General features: G+C 40.4%; 1 protein-coding gene across 1 annotated transcript in view; it reads left to right on the forward strand.

Moving 5' to 3' along the window:
* The window catches only part of PEPD (peptidase D), a 141,447-nt gene that overhangs the window by 104,399 nt on the left and 20,933 nt on the right, over positions 1-16,115 (forward strand). The window lies entirely within an intron of this gene.

Genomic DNA, 16,115 nt, shown 5'->3' on the forward strand with positions numbered 1-16,115 from the left:
GCAGAAGATGGGACTGAAATTTCTGTTCTCCCTGTGCTTTAGTTGCCTTGCCTATTTAGAAGAACAGTGCAAATGTGTTTATACAGTGTATGAGACTAGTAATCATGAATTTTTTTGCTACAGAAAGCAGGTTAAACACATGTTCTGTGGACTGGTTCATTTGGTACCTCTGTGTGGTGACGTGCAACCTGCACCTTTTGCACTCTGTTGAATTACAGATCTCTAATACTGTCAGATCCTGCAACGTGCAAAAATTTTCACCATCTGGAAAAGTCTGCTTTTTAGGTCCATATGGCTTGTACCCTAGTTCTTTTGCAGCTTTTAACCCATTTGTCCACTGATGCAAGAAGTCTGACAGCATTGTTGTATTTTCCTCTGAATTCTCAAAAACACACCAAAGGCCAAAGACTCTTCAGTGCTGAAATTGGTAGGAAACACTCAGAACAGGTAGTTGGCAGAAAACTATTTCCTGTGTCTGAAGTGAATTTACAACGTTCTAAAGACATTCGAAACTGAAACGATGAGTTGGATTAGAGAGACATCCTCTTTTATATACAAATTTAAATAATTTTAAAAAATCAGATATTATTCAAATGGTTACTTTGTTTTCAGTCATCCCCCTTTTCTTACTAAAGGGATGTAGGAGATAAGACGTTTCTGTAAAAGGCTTTCATAAATCCTTTTAAAGAAATGTGTCTGCTTTGTGCCTTCCACCAAATTCCTTTAAAATGTTTTGGCTAGCTGTTTTAATTGAACACTGAGACAGACAGAAAAACTGCAGTGTCGTGCATTGTTGGACTGCTAGTTGAAAGTGGCATTGGATCTCCTGGAAGGCTAGTACTCCGCTGTAGAAAAAGAAATAGAAACACTGACCTTTATAGCATGGTTAGTGTCACATACTTCTCAGACTGCTGAGAAACCCCAGAGCCCCTCAAAGGGGTGGGTGCAAGCTGAATGTATTGTTACTGCTGCCCAGAGAAAGCCGCTTCTGTGGGAGAGGCTGCAGCATCCTTCGTCTCGTTGAACAAATCTAATTTGTTAGCTTATTGACTAAAGCACCCGGATCTGCTCCTGGGGGAGCTGGGTACTGTCACAGAGGGGAGCAAGAAGGGATGATGTGAATTCAGCTCTCAAGTGTCTCTTCCCCATATCGGATGGAAAGTTAATGCTGTAGGTCTCTGAAAAAGGAGGCAGAAAAGCTTGCGGGCTTAGAGGCACTAAATGTAAAACCCAGCCCCATCATGGTTTAATCAGATTTTCTGAATTATGGAGCCCTTGTTCATTTTGCTGTTATTTGTGTTTGTCTTCGTTTCCCAGGGTTCCAAAGATCAAAGACAGTCAAGTGACTTGGCTGACATGGCAGTGACCATTCGCAGGGCAGGCTGTGCGGAGTTAGTCCATGCACCAGTCAGCAACTGTAGGAAATGGCATTGCTCTCCAGCTGCAGGACTGGGGCCTTAATTACACCTTGTGGCAAAGGGTCGCAGGGGACATCTAGTTGTTGTCTTCACAAGGTTAATGATTCCTGGAGTCTTTCTCATTGCAAGATAGGGAGCGAGTGCTTTAGGGAGAGTCACTAACCAAATAGTGCGTTACATAACTGTGTTTGTGGAAGGACACACATTTGCTAGTAAACTTGGACATTTTGTGTAGATGTGTGTAGTTCAGAGATTTGCATTTCTTTTTTTAATTTGGCTCTCATACGAGCCTAATTGCCTTTCGAGTGAAGTTACTTTCTGAGAGATAATAGACCTCCTAATACTTTTTGTTTATACTTCTATATACAGTTGTCATAATTTTAAAAATACTTCAAAACGTTTTATTGTAGAGCAGCATTCATCTGACTGCATCCTGTACCTGGTCCGAACATGCAAACAGCTCAAATCACATGTATGGGTCTCCCTACCTTCCAACTGAAAGAACAGAATTCCTTCTGTGAGCCAAACAATATATTCTGAAAGTTAAGAAATGTTCTCTGTGGGATCATAGCCCAAGTGCAGTGCAGTCATCACAACTCCTGCCACAAACCAAATCTGTTTAAAATAAAAAGGGAGAAAGACACGTTCAGTCTTGCATAAGCAGCTATTTGGAAACTACTGAACATGGATCTTGTATGAAGACAGCGATGCGTGTTGCTGAAGTGAAAGAGTCAAAAAGGCGTGCTTGTGTGGCAGTGGGATAATTGTCTCCTTCCTACAAAGTCAGGCTCATGATCCAAGATGTCAGAGAGGAATGCTGCATTTCTGCTTAGGGGATATTCTTAATACATCAAGTCCATCTGCATTAAATTTACTCTTCCACGGAACTAAAATACAGGGTGGATGTGGAGGATATTGACACCTCCATTCACTTTGGTGGCTGAGGCATCATCTACTTCTTGCTCAGAACAGTGATTTGAGAAACGATTTGTCTTCACATAGATATTTCACATACAAAGAATTGCTAAAAAAGAGTGAAATTGTAAAGCCAAGTATCCCAGACTTAGAGTATTCCAGAAGTTAGTGTCCTAAGTTGGCTTATTTCTGCTTTGTTTTTTAATTTCATTATATTTACTGGATTGGTTGAGGCGCATTAGGTGCACTCCTGGAGCACATCTCCCTGTTTGCTTTCATCTGAAATGAATTCAGCTCATGCACTCCAGAACTCCACTGTGTAAACCAAAACACAGCAAGTGGGGACAACCAAGAGATTTCACCTCCAAGGATGATTGGAATTAAAATCTCCTTGTAGATACATCCATTGTTTCTCCCTCCTCTGTCTTCATGCAGTGCATGTAACAGGAAGAGCTGAGCTAATGAGCAGCTATTCAGTAATTTGTTTTAACCTTTTGTTCCATATATGGCCCAGAGCTGTTTATTGCCTACTGTTCAAAACCTGCTCTGAATCCAGAATTATTAATGTCCTCACCAGTTTTCCTCAGTGCTCCTCATAACAGTATGCAGGTGCTTGGCAGGCAGCAGGGTCACTTTCACATCTTAGTGATGTGGAAGTGTGCAGCAGTTCCTCTTCTGCAGGCAGTGGCAGACAGGCTGGAAAAGCTAATGTATAAGCTGTCGACTCATTTGGAATTCCAAGACTGAAATTCATCAGACTCAAAATTATATATTGTTTTTAACGGAGTTGAACATTGCTTTTGCTCAAACCCCAGTTGTTTTGACCTCTGTTAACAGCTGTGAGCGCTCAGCCTTTCTGCAAATCAGACTCCAGATTGTCAAACCAGACACTGATAAAATGAAAGAAAATTATTAATGAGCAAATGTAACATAAATAAAAATAAAAAATAGTGTTTGAAGCAAGTTGCCTAGCATCCTTCTGGGAGTCTGAGTCTGAGGGAAGAATGGTTGCTAATTCCCGGTGGCAGCATTCAGGTACGTTTGCCATGCTTGCTTTTTTGTTAAGCCTCTTGTTTCTTTTCCTGGACACTTTCAGCTTTTGCCAAGAGATGGAAGAGAAACAGTTATCTTCAGTGGTTTAGCAGGAGCTGTACTTGTCTTGGAGTTAGAGTCTTCTGGAAATAAGGTAGCCCTAAAACTAAATGGACTTGGGGCTTCCTGTGGACTTGCATCTTGTGGTTGGTAGGAAGCTTTGTTTGGTCTGATTGAAGCTTTTCCACTGGGCTGAGGTACTTCTGAGGCTTTCCTCCACGTGAATTCTGTAGTAACACCTGAATGGATGTGGCAGATCTGCTTGCATAAGGTCTTCTGTCTTTTAGTCAGTTGCCTACATTATAAAATGTAGCCATGGGGTCTATTCCTCTGGTGTCACTGAAAATCTCCATACGGTTTTAAAAGTGCTATTGCAGGACTGAAAAAAAGGCAGCAGCATCAAAAAGGCCTTGCTACTATTGAAATCCCACCTAAAGGAGTAGATGGTCACAGAACTGAAGGGCTGGACTGTAACACGTCAGCACCAAGGGTCCAAGCAAAGCTCGCACAGACAGTATCAGTTGATATTGCCTAACTCTGGAGTCCTTGATGCTGTAACCATAAAAATACTGCTTTTAGTGTAGCTCTCCCCCACCCCTGTAATTGCCCAGGCTTAAAAAAGCAAACTGTGGTGGAAAAAAAAGTATTGTGTAGCGCAATGTCAGTAGGTATGAGGCTATATAGTGTAATGGTTAATGGCAGAGATTGAGGTCTCGACTCTAATGTCTGTAGTACCTCCAGCGGACAGCTGTCGTGGTAAGGGTTGAAAGCCTGAACTGCAGGGCTAGATTAGACCTTTTTGTGAGCAAGTTTGACGTGTCTGTTGATAGTGAAAGGATCTAAAGAACTTGAAAGGGCACACGTGCATTGTTCCCAAATCCTGTTCTTTATCCCAGTTGCATAAGTTAGATCCAGTGTCAATGTAATAGCTTTATTAGCCGTCAGTTGTCATAAGTCACACCTGGGGGACCAGGATTGTTTGCTCTTTGTCGTTAATATAAGTCAGTTCGAAGAAATATGTAAAATAATTGGGTTTGCTGGAAGTCCTTGTACAAAACTTGTAGAAAGCAACCTGTTGAGAAAACATGAGCTAGCTTTGAAGTTAGCCCTACTCTGAGCCATAGTTAGGACCAAATACCCTCCTGGTGTCCCTCCTAACCTAAATCACTCCATGACTCTTCTGAAACATGCAAATGAAAATGTCAGTGATGTAAGAAAAAGAGATGTTGACAACAGTCAGTTGTGCTCAACTGGCTCTTAGCAGCAGAGGTAGTACTTCCCAAGCCAGCAGATAGTGATGTGCTTCAGTTTCTGTGTATGAACCACATTCATACTTAACCCAGCTTTGAGTATCACTTTGTTCTCATATGGATGCTTTACTGTTAGTGATAATACGAGTCCAATAGCGATTGGGAAGTCACTGTGAAGTGGTTTCTTTTTTATTCTGTAGCAAATGACTGTGTATTTATACCATGTCCAACCTTTCAAGTGATTTCTGCTATTTATTATGTGGATTATTATCTTAAGCGTTTAGATAATATTAATAATTAGAATTCTATAAATTTAATCCCTATGTTGAAAAGGACAGTATGGTTTCTACATACAGAAAGTTTCTATATACAATTTCTATTTATAGAAACTTCGAAGTTTCTCGAATATATTAAAACTGCCACTGAGTTGAGAGGATATAACAAGGAAGTATGCTTATCTTTAAGCTTTGCAATTAAAGCTACTTTTGGATTAAAGCACTAGATCATAAACAGAGTCTTTAAGATTAATGAGCTAAATACTGGAGCAATCACATACTTTCCGTTTTCATCCCTTTGCAGTTGCACGCTGGGACCTCTGCACATTCCTCCCTTTCTTCTCTGTAGAGTAACAGAAAGTCACAGGAGAAGGGGAAGGAAAGGAGCTTGTTGTACTTAGCATTCCTGGTACTACTGCAAAACTTATGTATATTTAAAAAAACAAACAGAAAAACCTTTTTGCGGTCTAAGTTGTACACGTTAGTATTTGGGGAGAGAGGGAGAGAGAATCAAAACACCTCAATCGGTAAGGTCTATTGTCCTAAATTCCAGTTTTAAAAAAAGATCTTTGTCTAGCAAAATGCTCCCAAGGAGCAGTTGAGTAAGGCCAGGCTGGCAGCCACTCAATTCCCTATCTCTACATTTATATGATTTAAAAACTTGTATATCCAAAGTCCCCATTGAACCAAAATTGCATTCAGACATCAGCTGCACAGCTGGGAATATTTGCTGATTGATGTTTGTTTGTTTGTTTCAATAAAATGAAAAATAAAAAATAGTTCCAAATATGCACAGAAGTTGTTGTTCATCAAGACAGTTTATGTGCAGTGTGAAAGCTTTCCTCCTCAGGATGCTGACATTACTATAGGGTCTCCCTGTAGGATTTGTTATCTCTGCGTTTTTTCAAGTTGGAGCTCATGCTCAGAGGTATATGCATATCCCCAAGACCTGCATTTTACTATCTAAGAAAGTAAGTATTGTCTTGCCTCTGGCTCTCTGGCTTTGCTTTTCTGATAAATCTTGTTGAGGAACATCTTGAAAGAAATCTGTCTCAGGACTGAAATCTCTGATAATGGAAGGTGGAGGTTTCTCCGTACTGGGGCTGGAAGATTCCTTGTTTGTTTATAGCTTTCCCAGAACTCAGGTTTCACTTAAAGACATGGTGTCTTTAAGTTCTTAAATCCTTTCTTCCAGGATCAAAGATCAGCCGTTGCAGATTTCAGTGATGCCAGGATTGTCATATAGTCTTTGAGCAAGAAAGTACAATCCAGTGCACTTCAAACCACTCAAAACCAAGTACAGTCAAAAACATTTCAGGCAAAGAAGTAAACCTTTGTGTCGAGCAAATAAAACATCCTTTTATTAATTGTGTAGATAGGAGCTGATCTTTAGAGCCTACCAGGAATGGGTACCCTTTTGCAGTAGGTGCAAAGTAGTAAGTAGTTCCCGAAAGACTAAGGTCTTCTGAGGTAAAGAGGCTGAGGGGGGAGGATTGGACCAAACAGCCAGTGAGCGCAGGCCAGCAGCTTTCTGGCTTGGACTACAGAAAGTTCTCTGTAGCTGATGGTCCCTCCTCTGGCCCAGCTTCAGCTACCTCACCAGGTTGAGTCTTGCATTTTGCAGCTGGGAGTAGGTGTCTGAAGGTGTTTCTCCCAAGTTAGCAGTAACCCTTCCACTCTGACATTTCTTTCTTGTGTTTAGTAGATTTAGGGCCAAACTCTGTGAGATGCAGAACGATTCAGAGAAAGGCATTACACCCTTCTGTAGGTCTGAGGGCTTCCTTTAAAGATCAGGAGAAAAGGTCCTTGGGAGTTCACTAGGGTGAAACATTACCGCTCCATGGTGTGCCACCTGCCATACGCAACCTTAAAGCCAAGGTCAGCATATTAGTATTTAGGTTGCTACTGCAGTCGTGCCTGGAGTTTGAGTATTGGCCACTCTTCTTTCTGGTTTCCCCTTGGTGGCAGAGGACCAAAGAAAGCCTCATGTGTTTCTAAGTGCAGGATGCTAAAGAAAGTTAATCCCACCTGAACTTGATCTTGATCTTCTGGGCAGCTGTGACTGCACAAGTGTTGAGCTGCTGTGTGAAACCCTATGCTTACTTTTTGTGCCTTTCTGGTATCTTCGATTTTTGTTCATTGGTGTAGCTTCCTAACCATTTGCAATGAAGGGGTCCACCCTAACTAGTTTCCCCATGTACATCCTTCCAAGGAATGTTGTCTATTAGAATCACAAACCAAAGCAGCTGCTTTATTTTCCAGTGTTTTGCCTCCTCCCTGTTTGCGTGCTGCTGAAAGATTTCAGTAGTAAAGCTCACGGAGGAAGACACAAGTGCAGGGACTTCAGAGGGTGAACCGGCTGTGGTTTTGTGTAGCAGAATGTAAACTTTGGATGGTGCATACTCCTGAAAACTGTGCCTAAATATTGTGGCACAGTTCTTTCAGTGAGACTGTCAGGAGGAGCTAGATTCAGTGAACAAGTTTCATATTATGAATATATTTCATAAATAACCTACTTTATATAACAGAAAATGCTGTGATTTGAATTCAAAGTAGCAGGGTGATTCCCTGTTCTGTATGTCTCTAACAAAAACAGAATAGTGGAGAATTTAGCTCGGGTAGGATAGTACTAAGGCAAGGGATTAGAGTAACCCAAATAATTAACTGTTTAATTGGAAACTAATAGCTAGGGTATTTGACATAACAGATCGTATTCTTGGCAGTTGTTTCTGTTGTGAAGTTGAACAAAGTTGTGCTTAGAACCATATGCAAATTCAAAATTCGCAACTTCACAGATTACTGCTTCTTTTTGTCCATCACAGTTCTGTAAATTCATCAGAATTCAGATTTGGTTTTGTTTGCTACTAGTTTGAGTACTGCTTGAGAGTAATCGTCCCTGTATTCAACTAGGATTAAAATTTATTATGTCTCAAGAAAATAATCATAGTATTTATTCCTTCCAAGTTAAGTACAAGGTTCTCGTTCACATGCAGTGGGTGTTTTTTGCATGCAAGTCATTTGAGTTTTATGTAGTCCAGAGTTGTACTTAGTAGAACACCATATAGGCACACTTGTCTGTTGTGCGGTATAAAAACAGTAGTTAATTTTGATGAATTTTTAGAAAGAAGTCAGGCTGTAAACCAGACCTTTTGACAACAGCGCAACAGGGAACACCATCTGTTTTACAGTTTGTATAATTTCAAAATGCCCATATGAATTACTCCCATTCAGGTTGTCATATTTTAGGCAGAGTGCTGCTGATCATTATTAACCTGCTGTAATACCTGAAGCAAAAATATTTTTCTCAGAAATAAAACATTAATGCCAGAAGTTGAAGATCTTATACCAATTCCTCTGAAGAACAAATGCTTTCAGGGCATGTTGTAACCAGTACTTGATATTAACAAATCCTTCTGAATGACACTACAATATGATTTCCCCACCCCCACCACCCCCCGCAGTTAAGAATGTGTTATTGTGTTAAAGACAGATAGGAAAGTAAATCTTGACAATATATGTTTTAAAAAGCTATTTGTAGTCTGCTCTCTCTCATCTCAATTGAATGGAATTGGCTGTATTTCTCTTCCTAGCTATAATGTTCGTAAATAAGTCTCCCTTTGAATACTAGCTCTCTGAGATTGACCCAGAAAAGGTAGTATAGCTTTCTGTGGTAAGTTAATTCTGGTTTTGTCAGTAGACATGGTTAAAGCATCAGCCACCACTTAGGAAGGAAAAGCTGAAGGAACTGAAGGATGCACAGACAATACTGACAAGTTGCAATCCTTGATTCTTGCAAGATATTATTAAATAAAAATGGTGTCACTGATTACTGGAGCTCTCATTGTTGGACTTGGAACCTAATCTTGCCCAGAATAGCAGTAACCTATGGCATGAGGTGAAAAAAAAAGGCAGTATTTTCTGTCGAATTCAGCAGATCCTCTAGTCCCTCTGTGCAAGCAGCAATCTGTTGAAATGCAAGATTTCAGACTGCGAGTCTGACTGCAAACCTTCAGGGAGCTGCTCTTCCTCACTTGTGACTAACGCACAGGAGCTGACCCATGCATACAGTGACCACTGCAGCGTTAGGAGGACTAAAATAACGCTGAGTTATTTCCAAGTGTATAACACCAGGCACTTTAAAACAGTTGGGTCTTTCTGCTCTGAGGTCCCTCTGGTGTGGAGGTCCCTGGGCAGCTCTTCTGGGGGCAGCGTCTGCAGGAGCGCCATGGTGCTGGGACAAACCCGCAGCTTTCCAGCTCAGCTGAACACAGGGATTTTTCCACTACTTTCAGTGGTTCTTCAATGCTGCCTGTACAAAGCAAATCCATTTAGAAATCTTTGCAGGCTTAGAGCCTAAACTGGCTGTAGGATTTTTAGCCTTTCTCTAGTGAATGAGTTTAGGTTTAAGGCTATTTTTTTTTTAAATCCTTTTATCCTAATTGTAACAGGTTGTAACATACAACTCTGATTTTAACAGTGAATCTGGGGGGAATCAGCTGCTTTTATGTTGTCTGATGTGCACTGCTTTTCTTCCAGTTGGGTATTCAGGAAATGCACTCGTTATACATTGTAATTTGAATTGAAGTACAAAGTTCGTGGGTCCGTTGATCTTGACACTGCATCAGCTGTAGCTGTCAAGAGTGCAAACTTGCTAGACATAGATTATACTGTTTGCCCTGAATCTTATCTAAACAGAGTCTTTTCTAAGCTTCAAAGATTGTAAGTTTCCACACCACAGTCGCTCCCTCCAAGCACTTCCCTCCTTCCCCCCGTCTTATTCCTCCTCTTTTCAATGTACACCTATTTGAGGGGAACATGCAGTAAAATCCATAGTGCCTGTCAGCACTGCTCAATCCCAGTGTGCTGCATTTTTCCAGACAGGGAAAAAAAAGGTTTTCTTGCTCCATCTATTCAAACTGCTTTTCTTAAGGTTTCAGCACTGTTACCTTGATGTTGCCTCTGATGTGTTATAGATCATAATGTTTATAATGGGGTGGATGAGTTTACCCTTTAAAACTTCCATTGTACTGATACAAAAGAACTATATCTGTTCAACCAAACAGCACAAAGCTATTCAGCCTGTTGGAGAAGAGGTCTGAATTTTGGAGGTGGCAGGGAGTCATCTCTTTCCCTTGGGTAACTCCCACACCTGTCAGGCAGGTGCATCTTACTGGGAGCTGAGGGCTGGGTTTTGGAGCAGTCTGTCCTGGCTGGGAGTTGTGTCACTGGGACTCATGGCACAGAGCAGGCTGAAGTCTCGTAATTCCTGCAAGTCAGTACTGCAGGTACCTGCAGGTGTGACACAGCAGCAAATTCAGTATAGTTCCCATCACCTTTTTAGGATGGGAGAGTTAACAGGCTCTTATCGTAAGGCAGCCAGCTGCAGCCATGCCACTGCTGTAAAACAGTCTAAAATTGCCTCCCCGAATTAGACACCCACATAGCCATCTAACGCTGACTCTGTGAGGCTTACAGGTGGTTATCTACACGGGATATAAAGCTTTGAACAGCTCCACTGTTGCTCTGACGTCAGCGTTCGAGTACAGCGTTTTGGTTTCTTACTCTGATTCCTCACCCTGCTGAAGAGTTGTCTTACCTGGTGCTGTGAGAAACCAAGCTCAAAAACTGAGCAACTACTCAGTATTTCACCTGGCGGGCCAAAAGGAAAGCATGATAATCAGAAATCCAACAAATTCTTCTCTAGCACCCAAGTGAAAAGGAAAGAAATAATTGTTTTTAGTATTCATATGATGTTTTGGTTTGTTTTTTAAACTGGGTTTGATTGGAATTTTTAAGGACCTATTGTTTTATGTCTGATATGGTCACTGCGTGTTGGCAGATTGTCATCTGTTCCAGTGCTGGCTCAGCAGGGATTGCGTGTTATGTCTGCATTTCAGTGGCACTGCCAGGGGACGTTGGGCCTTTTGCCCTTCTCTGTGGACACTCTAGAAATTAAATGTAACTTAACCTTAGCACAATTTGGGGAGAAGTTACTACAACCTTGCCATACTCATTTTTTGAGTAAGATTGTGACATCTGTGCTGGCAAAAAAAGCCCACCCTACAACAACAAAAAAAGCCCTGCTAAATCATTTGTGGTTTAATCATTGTCACATTACAACCACAAAGTACCCTAAGTAGCAGCCAAAAAAATCCTGTTAGGCCTTTTCAGAGCACTTCCCGACCAAAGTGGCTAAATCACGCAGTAATTCTGAATTGCTTTTTTATGCTTTTTCTACTTTATGTTCTCGAATAGCTTCTAATAAAACATCAGCAAATAGTTACTGGAATGAGAGTATCAGTGAGTTAACAACAACTGAGGAACAGTTTATCGTGTGATGTGTTAGAACAACTCATCTTTTTAATTGTACTGTTTAAAAAGTTATGGTGTGTTCATTAAAAGATAGGGAAGATTTTTGTTAAAAAAAAAAAAGAAAAGAATGAAATGTTTCTAGTAAAACAAGAAATCAAAAGCTTCCCTATCAGGGGTGTGACCAAGTAGGTCACAGATTATTGCAGGGATCTTTTATGATGTTTCTGAGTCCCTAAAACATGGGACTCAGAAATTTCATTTTAGCTGAAATTTGGTGGGTTTGGCAAACAGATAATTAGAGAGGAAATATTTTCAAGGAAGTAAAACAATACTCATTTTATCTTTTTTTTTTTCTGTCACAGTAGTATCTAAGAATATCAGATAACATTTAGGTTGATGGGAATAAATTTAGAAAGACCCTTTAATAAACTTAATACATTAAGTTTGCTATTTTTAAATATGGTGCCTCACACATCTGCAAACCTCTGCCATACCGTTTGCGTGCTATCAGAAAACTAATAACCTCTGTAGTTATACGTTGTTCAATTAATCCATGAACTGTCACATTTCATTATCGGACATATCCACTGTCTGGTCGTTCCTGCGTAGTTCATTCACTCTGTATCTCAAGGGATCTCAGATGCTCTGATTGCTGTTAAAGGTGCTTTTTGTCCAGGCCTCTCGCCCAAGCACAAGCTGCGTGGTAGGTAACATTGCAACCTAACGAGCCTTGGTAACTGAGCTTTCCTGGGGAGCCAGTCACTGGTTCAGTGACCTGTATTACCTGGTATCTCGTTTGGCAGGGAATTAAGAATGGAGCAGACACATCATCAGCAGATTTTCCTGAGTGCAGACTCTTTTTGGTACAAGCTGTCAAAGTCCAAGGACCTTCCAATCTAGCTTTCTAAACCTCATCTGTCAGTGGACTATAATTGGTTTATAAATTGGCTTAAAGATAATAACGGAACTAACTTTTTTACACAAAAAGTATGTCTGCAACTATGATAAACCTTTTTGCACAAAAAGCATGTCTGCAGCTATGATAAACTTCACCAAAGCTTAAAAATAGTAGTCCTGAATAACATACGAGTAAAACATCCTAGTGGGTGAGTGGTGGTGGGAGGTTAGTGCAGGCTGGTGTTGCAAAACCATCAGCCGTTGCAGTAACTCACATAACTGATGTTAGAGCCACTTGTGTGGAAGTTCTTTTGTTGTGGTTTTTAGTTGTGTTTTAACTGCTTTTTAACTCACTACAAGAATGCTAATATGGTGTTTGACTTGTGCTGCGTCAACTTGCAATGAGTGACAGAGCTCTCCACCAGACCACCATTAATCCAAAATCTAAAGTGCCTGAACATCAAGTAACCTCCGTGAATTAAGGATTCTTTTTGCAAAATATTGTTTATTCAGCATTGTTTAGTGTTTTGTTTCTTCGCATCTGCAACTGCTGTCCTGTTGGGCAGATTGTTCCCTGGCTGCCTGCACAGACACTTGTTTATTATCACTTTATTTGTTTGAACATGTTAAAGCTATCTACATGTAGATGTGTGCAGAGGCATCTGAACAGAATGTGGATTTCTCTGTGTTTTAACACAGGGATTCACATATCCTCACTACAAGTCCTTCTGGCATGTCCAGATGGTGGAATTGCCCATTGTGTGAGAGCACCAAAAAAGTCTGTTCATGGCTCTGTTAGTCAAGTTAGCTGTGATACTTAATTTTTCCCCCCTTCTCTGCTTTTTGCAATTATTGAAAGTTCAGTCTGTATGTATGAAAATTATATGCAGAATTTGAGGACTTTTGATCTTTGGATATACTTAGCTGTCATTTAAGTTAACTAGTGAGTGCAGACATGCCAGCCAGAGATAGCTGGGTTTGCACAGACCATTGTATTATAAATATTCCAATTGCCAGATAAAACTAATACAATTTTAGGTTTAAAATAAATTTGAAGAGTTCTATATTTCTGTATACTATATATTAAATGTGTACAATGTATGAATATACACATAAAATGGACTAAGGTCTTTCTTGAATTATGATGGCTTCCTTTCTTCAGTAGATTGTGTTCTGTACTTTCAAGTAATTGCCTTATTATTGTGAAGTATTTCTTTCTCTTACTAAAGTTAATGTTTTTAAGATTATAAGGGTACTAGGAAATGTTTGAAGATTTGCGTTTAGACCCTCTTTCTTCATCAGCTTGCCTGTTTAAAAAAAGAGGGGGAAAGCTGCTTGTACCTTAGTATTAAAGTTTATTCCTAGCATGATGGGAATCACTCCTGTCGAACAAGGATATCATCATCTTTTTTTAGTGAAGACCAGTAAGGTCACTCCACTTAGTTCACTGTCTCTAGTCAGCTCAAATATATCCTCATATTTTGTCTTAGCACACTAGTAATAGTCTGTGTTTGTATGGCTATATTATACAATGCTTGCAATTGAAGTGGTTTGGAGGGGAGTGCCCTAATGGTGCAAAATATCACCACACTGTAGTCATAATAGAATAAAACGTGAAGCCAGACAATAGAATACAAAATGCAACCTATCTATAAACACTTTTTTTAAAATTAAGACTATTTGAACACCTATTTACTTGTAAAACAAGATGTGTACTATTTAGCAGGGCGCCTCCAGCAATAGCTTCATTTCCCTCCAGCCAGAGCTGTCCCAGTGCTATCTGCAACTTCTGAAGTGTGCATGAGAGAGCTGGAGCTGAAGTACTTCCCATCTCTAACAAAACTGGTGGCACTGGCTAGATGATAAGAATGTGATCCAGAGCCGTTTCACTGGGCTCTGTCCGAAGCGCTGCCCTTGTTCCAAGAGAAAACCCAAAGCTACGGATTTTCATCCAGCCTCATTATTTATTTCACAGTGGAGTTTTTTGTTGTCCTCAGTCTCTAATGAAACAGATAAGATGAATAAAAACCAAAACAGGTGGAAAACAGAGATCTCTGGGCGGGAGGAGGAGAGGGGAAATAGTCATGCTTTTTCTCAATGAGGAAAAAAAGGAAAAAGTAAGAGGCAAGGGAAGAAGGGCCTCTAATGGATTTGCTCTGTGCCCAGAAATACTCAGGATTTACAATCACAGCAATCTTTTCAGTTAGGGCAGTGGTGTCATTCATTTGCTTTGTTAAACTTCTGCTGACAAATGGATATGTGGGTTTGGTGTTTTTTATTTCTGATCTGTTTAATCTTTGTATGTCTTCCTCAGTTTGATAAAGGTCGCTCTGTCTCTTTAAGTGGAGCCTGTGGGTTTGGATGGAGAGGAATGGTACCAGCACAGCTGTAGGGGGAAGCTGGACTGCAAACAGCAGGCAACTCATCTTCACTTCTCTCAGGCACCTCATCTTAAGCTGATTCAGAGCATCTGGGATGCTTGTGTTGTGTGTTACAGCAACAGACTTCTGGTCTTCGTTTATATCAAGAGGGGATGAGACTTCAAATCGTTGACGAGGGTTCGATGTTACGTGTGGCTTTGCAGTCATAGGGAAGAAAATAGCAGGAATGCTTAGCTAAGAAATCATGGGAGAGATCTGCAAAGAACATCTAGTGTCCCCAGAAAGAGTAGGCTTTTAGAGCAGTTAGAGCTGACTGCAAAGTGCAGAAGCTGAACTGGGAGTTACACGCAGAAATTCTGGATTCCCACAATGACAAAACAGGAAAGCAACTGTGATTCAGGAGTACTTCCAGTTTGATATCCATAATGTCGACATGATAGATTGTAATGGTTTCAATATATCATGCAACAGATTGGAGCCTGTTGTGAGATAGCTGTGAAACATAGATGAATCTAGAGAAGTGAAAATTGCAATACAATCAATGTTCAAAAAGATAAATTCTTGTAAAATATAATTATGTTGAACACAGTTGTCAAAAGAACAACTGGTTATAGTTGTATTCTTACTGAAGGAAAAATCTAAATTCCTTTTTAAAGCAGGGAAACCACCAAGACAGCACATTAACAGTAAGACAGCACGTTTTGTGGGTGAACGTCACTCACTCGGGCACTGTTAGCTTTTGTGAGGAAACAGCAACTGAGGGTGTCCAACATATTCTGCTGCACATCTCTGTCTTATGTCTTGCTTGGGCAAGGAAGGTGCTTCTTCAGCTGCATGCATGCATGCACCAGGCTAAGAAGTTTGATCACTGAGTAATCTGATGGGGAAAAGGAGGCAGCCTGGAAACGCATGTACGTGCTGAGCTGTTTCCCAGCCAGTGTTAACAGGAGCCTAAAGGTGCATCGGTTTCTGTGCGGACGACGTGCAAGACAGAGCAGCTCTTCAGTTTGGTTCCAATCTTTATATTGGAGCCATATAAGACAATTGAATTTTATTTAAGCACTCCTGTAGGGTGATTTTATTTCAGCCTTTGAAGCCTCAGTACTTTCAGCAAAAAGTGCTAATGTAATTGTGATATGACATTCATGTTCACGAGACCCTAGAGCTGCGTGTTTAACTGGATTAAAGCGAATGGGGTTTTGGCCTTAAAAATTGCTTGGTTTTTATTTGTTTAATCATGCCAAAATGGAACAAGGAAAATATTCTTCTACTGTACCTTAGCCCTAGTTGTCTTGACTCTGCAACCGCTCTGTTGATGATGACTCAAAGCCATGGTGAACTAATTAAGACAGTACTGTGTTACTAACAAAAGAGCTGCTTTCTTCCTCCCTCCTCCCCCCAGCAGTTTGTCAAAAAAAAATTGTATCCTATACCAAAATAATAGAAATCTAATGTATCCTGGCACTGTCTCTAGTCAACCAACAGTATTTTGTAATGCTGTTTTAGTACGTGTATTAGAGGACTTGTGTTTTACACAGCCCATTAACACAAGGGAGTCATTAATTTCTGGAGAGT

Source organism: Falco biarmicus, chromosome 15 (genome assembly GCF_023638135.1).
Source record: "Falco biarmicus isolate bFalBia1 chromosome 15, bFalBia1.pri, whole genome shotgun sequence".
In the NCBI taxonomy this organism is placed as follows: domain Eukaryota; kingdom Metazoa; phylum Chordata; class Aves; order Falconiformes; family Falconidae; genus Falco; species Falco biarmicus.